This window comes from Silene latifolia, chromosome Y, assembly GCF_048544455.1.
Source record: "Silene latifolia isolate original U9 population chromosome Y, ASM4854445v1, whole genome shotgun sequence".
Classification (NCBI taxonomy): Eukaryota; Viridiplantae; Streptophyta; class Magnoliopsida; order Caryophyllales; family Caryophyllaceae; genus Silene; species Silene latifolia.
The window spans coordinates 430,868,889-430,876,170 of NC_133538.1; the positions used below are offsets into that span (position 1 = coordinate 430,868,889).

Sequence of the window (7,282 nt, forward strand, 5' to 3'; positions counted from 1 at the left end):
TATGTTACTATAATAGATATAAGCACACGATGCTAGTGTGTTATAATGGTTAAGAGTGTAACTTGCGACAATAATGGTTTAATTGTGTTACGGTATTGGTTTAACGATGTTTCAATAATGGTTAAATTTTGTTACAATAATGGTTTACTCGTGTTACAATGGCGATTTAACTATGTTACACTAATGGTTTAACTATATTACACTAATGGTTTAACTATGTTACAATTATGGTTTACTCGTGTTACAATGACGATTTAACTACGTTACACTAATGGTTTAATATGTACTATAATAATTGTATGCTTACAATTTCAAGTCATAGTTTTCTTCTCTTTCACCCTCCTTTGCATGATACTCACCATAAAACTTTTGTGTGATAGTGGAGTAATGGTTAATTATGCTTGAGCATTTGCATTGTTTTGGCTAGGTTCATATTATTGATGCTTTAATTATACATCCTCCATTCAATGAAGAGTAGGTCTTGCTTAAGACGGGTCGAATCTTAAGACGGGTAGTTACACTCACAAAACGAATATGGGGGACAAGGTGGGGGCACCCCCATGTGCCTCCCACTATCCTCTATTTGGGCATTTTGTCTCACAAAATGGTATCCGTCTACAACTTAAGACGGATAGTGCCCGTCTTAAGTAAGAATTTGTGTTCAATGAATTCTATACTTCCTCCATTTTGAGTAGGAGTTCCTTTGTTTTTTCTCTGTCAACAATAACGATGTAAAATTCAGTGTCGCACTTGGTAGTAAATGAAGTAACACTAGTGCTATGAGCATCAATTGATTCCTAAACTGTAAAACTCAATTTATTTTTCACTGTGCTGAGCATGAGTTAAATATACTGCATTAACCTTTCCCCTTGAAATAAACCAAGTATGGTTATAAAAAGCAAAAGATATGACACCGTATTAAAAGTGGCTCAAGCAACCAAAGTAAAGTTACTTTAGGTCTTTAGTCCCTGTACTATCCTTTACCTCTTTTTACTGTGTTTGTCTTCGATTTGACACGTGGATCACAATTTTTTTGTTGATATATCACACTTTCAACTGCAATGATTCAATGTTTAGAATGCAACACTGAAGCTACAGGAGGCGACTCGAGATGCACAGAGGGAGTGATGACCAAAACATTGCTACCCATCCAGCTGGCGTGGCAGCGCCTGTCCTTGCAGCAGCTAGGCTGAATGAGGGAAGCAACCCGTGATTTCCTGCATCAGCAAGGTATAATTGAGGCAGTTTAATTAACGTCTATTAGCTCAAAAGGTAGAGCATTGTGCTATTGCACAAGATGTGGGTTCAAATCCCACATAGACGACTAAGTGTGATTAAGTTAACGTCTCAAGCAGGTGTGGTGCTCTTGTGCCATGACATACATATGTTGATCATTGGCTAGAAGCACTAGTTAATAGGTCGGCCGCATAATTCCAGATTTCCCAATTTTTGAATTGCACCTTTTTAGGGGTGTTATTCTACTCAAGTGTGTTCTTCTGCTCATGTAAGTGCTTTATTCTAATATATATTGACTGTAGTAAGCCCATGTAGGAATTGAACCTACATCCTTTGTGCAATTGCACAAATGCTCTACTAATTGAGCTAATGAGCTAGTTTAGTAGAAATTTGATGATCCATCAACACACTAGAATTGATGAAATGACCACAATATAAGTGTATAACTCGCCACTTCAGCAATTTATTACAGTGACTTGATTGTTACGTTATTCCATATAGTATGTCGTGTTATTCCAATGCGAAAAAACTAGTTCTATAGATAGAAGACGAAAACTAGTTCCGTTGACGACTGTATGAGACATGTTATATGTATTTGAGAATTGAGATGTGACTTGATTCAATGACGAATAAACTATCCATCACAAAGATGGAACAATCCACAATGAACTTGCTGAAGAGTTAACAAGGCAAAAAATAGTTACGAATTGCTAAATCAAACAAAATGATGACAATCCGAGGTATGAATCAAATTTATTAACATAAAGAGCCTCCCTGGTTTACGGAACAAGCTTCACAAAACAGCCGTAGTCTTTTTGGGTTCAGAAGTCATAGACTCTGTAATGCACCGCATCTTTCGTTGGGTTAAAGTCTAACAATGAAACTAAAAATGTGGTATAATAACAATAACAAGGCTTCCTTAGATAGAAATATACTCCGTATAAGAACAAGTGCAACGATGAACAGTGGCATGGACAATAAAATACACTTAATTGAAAATTAATTCAGAAATTACACTTGTAGCAAATTGAATAAAAAAATAAATTCTCCTTTATCAATCAGTACATAATTGAAATTTCAAAACCCCTAATTGTTTCAAGCCTTAAAATTCAACACAGTATCATTCAAACATCATTAGAATACAATCTGCCAAATAAACTTAACTTAGCTGAGTGAATCAAACTGAATTCGATTTAAAAAAAAAATACAAATCGTACATATTTGTAGGTAAATTTGAGAATATTATACCACAAATTATGACACAAATCAAAGGAATCACGATGTATTTAAGAACACACTCAATTTGACGAATTAGTTTATTTACAATGAACAATTATCTCAATTTTATTCTCAAATCAAATAATAATAGAGATTGCATACCGTATGATTTTGAAATCAATCTGCAGTCAACTTTTGATTTTGGAAATAGTAAGGAAATCACGATTTGGTGATAATTCAAACTCTCGATCCGTCATTGTAAGGTGATGAATGTTTTGCAGAACTTCAAAGTTTTAGGTTTGTAAATTTGGGGATTTTGAGTGAAAAGGACAAAAAAAAAGAAAATGGAGAAAACTAAAGAGGAGGGAGAAAGTATTCAGTAGAAATGAGAATGACGCGGCGAGGAAATTGCAGATAGAGTCAAGTTTGTCTGTTTGTTTGGGGAAATCCTGATCGTTGATCTTTCTAGATCTAACGGTCCTAATTGGTAGAACGGACTCATTTAAAACTCTAGACTCACTGGATCCCCACTATATATATATACTCCCTCCATTCAACTCCACTTTGCAACTTTGGTTTTTACACGGATATTAAGGAGCGGATTAAAAAAGTATTAAAAGTACATGAGGAAAGAGAAAGAAGAGGTTAAAAATATTAAAAAAAACATAAAGGTGGGGTTTTATGGTGGGTTAGTGTGGGATTTGGGTGGCATTTTTTGTATATAAAGATTTTTAATAAGGATAGAATTGTCATTTTTTTAGCCAAATAAGGAAACCTTTAAAGTGGAGTTAAATGGAGGGAGTATATATATATATATATATATATATATATATATATATATATAGTGTAAAGATCAAGTGAGTCCATGTCCTACATTTGAGTCCATAAGTCCTCCTATAGACCATTAGATGAAAAAAATGGGTGGCTGAGATTGGAAAAAAAAATGGTGATTAATAAGATGTTTTAGCTCTCTCTCTCTACTATTCTTAATTAATCACTAATTCCTCACTAATTGAATATATATACCTCATTTTCTCTCTCTCTACCTCACTTACCCCTCATTTCACAATACAATTTTTCTGAAAACCTAAAAAAATCACATCCCAAATAAACCATAAAACCCCCAAAAAAATAAATCACTCATCTTCCTCACCCACCACCACCACCCATCCGACCACCTTCGCCACCACCCACTCTACAACCACGATACCCCACGACCGCCACCAACTCCCACACGACCCCCCACCATCACTGCCGCATCCTCCACCGCGCACCTCCGCCACCACAACCACCTCCACCCCCGACCTCGATTCCCCCCCTTTCTCGCCGCCTTCCTCCTTCACGCCCACTGCTGCATCTCCTTCTTCCCACTTCTTTTTTTTTTTCTTTTTTTTCCAGATCTGTAACTTGTTTGCTTTACTTTTTTTTTTTTTTTTTTTTGGTTTTCGGGCCTCAAACCACCACCATTGCCGCTCACCTCCGCCAACACAACAGCCACACAAGCACCTCCACCCCGACCTCGACTCCCTCCTTTCTCGCCGTCTCCCTCCTCCCTCCTTGACGCTCACTGCCGCCACCTTCTCCTTCCACTTTTTTTGTTCTTCTTTATTTTCAGATCTGGAAGTTTTGTTTTTATTTTTTTTTTTTGTTTTTTTTTTTTAATTATGGCGGCGACGGTAGTGTTATTGTGGTGGTCGGTTGGTAGTGTGTTGTGGTGGTCGGTTGGTGGTGGTGTGGTGCATAGGAAGTGTTGGTGGTGGTGTTGTGCTCCCTCCTCATTTTTTTTTTATAGATTTAGTTTTGAAAAAAGTCAAAAAAAAATTTTTGGATGTTTAATGGTGGGTGTAATTTTTTTTCGATTTTTTTGTTCTCATCTAATAAATATTCGATTATCACGACTCTCAGATCTGCCTCATTTGTTTTTGTTTCTTTTTTTTTTTTTTTTTTTTTTTTTTTTAGAGATCCGTAGGTTAATTAAAAATTGGGATGTTTCATGTTTGTGTGTTTTTTTACTTTTGTGATTGGGTCTATGTTTTAGGTCTGTTTTTTTTTTACTCACTTTTTACACTTTTTTCGTGTTAAAATTATACTTTTTACCGTTAAAATTACACTTTTTTCGGTTAGAATTACACTTTTTTCTGTTAGAATTATACTTTTTTACGTTAGAATTACACTTTTTTCCGTTAGAATTACACTTTTTTCGTTAAAATTACACTTTTTTTCTGTTAGAATTACACTTCTTCTGCTAAAATTACACTTTTTTCTAATGAAAAAAAGTGTAATTCTAGCAGAAAAAAGTGTAATTCTAACGGAAAAAAGTGTAATTCTAACGGAAAAAAGTGTAATTCTAACGGAAAAAAGTGTTTACCGTTAAAATTACACTTTTTTCTTTAGAATTACACTTTTTTTCGTTAGAATTACACTTTTTTCTGTTAGAATTACACTTTTTTCTGCTAGAATTACACTTTTTTTCATTAGAATTACACTTTTTTCTGCTAGAATTACACTTTCTTTCGTTAGAATTACACTTTTTTTCGTTAGAATTACACTTTTTCTGCTAGAATTACCCTTACTTCTATTGGACTAATGTTACACTCTCAATGGACTTGGTTATATTCTCATTGGACTTATGGACTAATGTTACACTCTCAATGGACTAAAATTACATTCTCAGTGGACTGAAATTATACTTTTCTTGACTAAAATTACACTTTTCTGGACTAAAATTACATTCTCCTGGACTAAAATAACAAATTCATTGGACTGAAATTACACCTATATGGACTAAAATAACACTTTTTGTTGTTAAAATAACACTCTTAAAATGCTAAAATTACAATAACTTGTGATAAAATGACAAAAATTTAAAATATTATTCGTTAAAATCACTCGGAAAAGATTGAAGTTAAACTTGTAAAACGCTAAATTCTCGAAAATATTTCTTAAAATTACACTTTTTGCCGTTAGAATTACACTCGTAAAATCCTAAAATGTCGAAAACTTGTCTCGAAAAAAAAAAAACGAAATAGTCGAAAACTTGTCTCGAAAAAAAAAAACGAAAAAAACTGAAACAGGAAAAATGTTAACAAAATTTTCATAAACTTTGAAGTATAAGACAAAATATAGTGTTAATTGTGTATGATAATGAATTAGTGAATGTATTATTAAAACTAGAGAGAGAAGTGAATTCATTAGTGTTAAGTGTGTTTTTTGCTTTCAATCTCAACCTTCCACCATGCATGATCCAAGGGTTGTGGGAAGGACTTATGGACTCAAAAAAAAAAAGGGACTTAGAAGAACTTTGCTCTATATATATATATATATATATATATATATATATATATATATATATATAGGCCGGATCCGGTGAGGCACCTCATTACGGCGAGGCGGCGGTCTCATCAAATTCATTCATGTTGGGGCGGATTTGTGAATGTTGCGCGCTTCAAATTTGGGCTCAAAATTTGGCCTCTCGACTTTATTATATCCCAAATATTAAAAAACACGGTACTCAAATTTTCTTCATCATCAAGCTACGCTCTTCTTATACTTGCAACCATCTTTCCCAAATCTCCTCCATAACCTAATCAATAGCAACGATTGTTCGTAAATTCCAATTGCGGCGATTTGCCGATCAACACAAACTACAACAATATCGTGTTTTGATCAACAAGCTACAACAAGGAAACAGTATTTTAGCAAATTGATCGACAATTGCGATTATGATGATATTGTGCGATAATTTCTGAAGATTTGGTTCGAATTTCATCAAATTGAGCGATTTTGTAAATATAATGTTCGAAATTGATGCAGATTGCGCGATTTCCTTTACCTAGCGATTTTGTACTACTTATTACATAATTTTTGACGATTTTTGCAGCTCAAATTGCCATGGAGATTGTAGATAAAACAATGGTTGATGATAATAATGTTTGTGAAACAAGTATTTTCTTTTATTGAAGCTCTAATTATTGTTTTCTATTTCAGTTTTAATTTGTGAAATTTTGATGATAATCGAACTTCAGGTCTTTGTTTTGATGTTGTGAATCTCGAAGTCTATTTTGTGAATCACAGAGCTTCTTTTGTGAATAATTGAATTTTTGTGAACCATTTTGTTGCTATTTAAGATGGACTGTGATGATTACTGAGGATCATTTAGCAGTTGTGGATATGTTAATGAGAAGATTTTAGTGTTAAGCTTGTCTGGGTAGCTTGTTTTTTGTTTGCTAATTTGATGAGATATAAGTATCAACTATAAGTACTGAGGATTTAAGCTTCTTACTCGATTTCAAAACACATTTATGTCATTGGGTTTTATCCCAATCATGAAGTTCAATACAAGGGAGTTGTTCTTGGTTGGCGTAGTTCTTTTTGTTTATTTTGTTCTTTGCCTTATTTTGTGAATCTTAGTTCTTATTTTGTGAATCTCATACCTTATTCAGTGAATCTTAAGGCTTGTTTTGTGAAACTTGATCATCACAAGTGGTTAAAATAACCTATTTTGCTCTTTTCTTTATTAGGTGAATCTCAGACTTTGTTTTGTGAATCTCAGACCTTGTTCAGTGAATCTTAGAGGTTGTTTTGTGAAACTTGGTCATCATAAGTGGTTAAAATCACGTTTTTTGTTCTTTTCCTTATTTGGTGAATCCCATACCTTATTTTGTGAATCTCATACCTTATTCAGTGAATCTTAAGGCTTATTTTGTGAAACTTGATCATCATAAGTGGTTAAAATAACCTATTTTGCTCTTTTCTTTATTAGGTGAATCTCGGACTTTGTTTTGTGAATCTCGGACCTTGTTCGATGAATCTTAGAGCTTATTTTGTG

The 7,282-nt window shown here is 33.8% G+C and overlaps 1 long non-coding RNA gene across 1 annotated transcript; it reads right to left on the bottom strand.

The window, feature by feature from the left end:
- Positions 1–798: 798 nt before the first annotated feature.
- LOC141626719 (uncharacterized) lies at positions 799–2,835 on the bottom strand. The gene is made up of 2 exons (XR_012536312.1): positions 2,617–2,835; positions 799–1,217 (listed from the first exon to the last, which is right to left on the bottom strand). It is a non-coding gene; the product is annotated as an uncharacterized LOC141626719 (long non-coding RNA).
- Between the last annotated feature and the right edge of the window lie 4,447 nt (positions 2,836–7,282).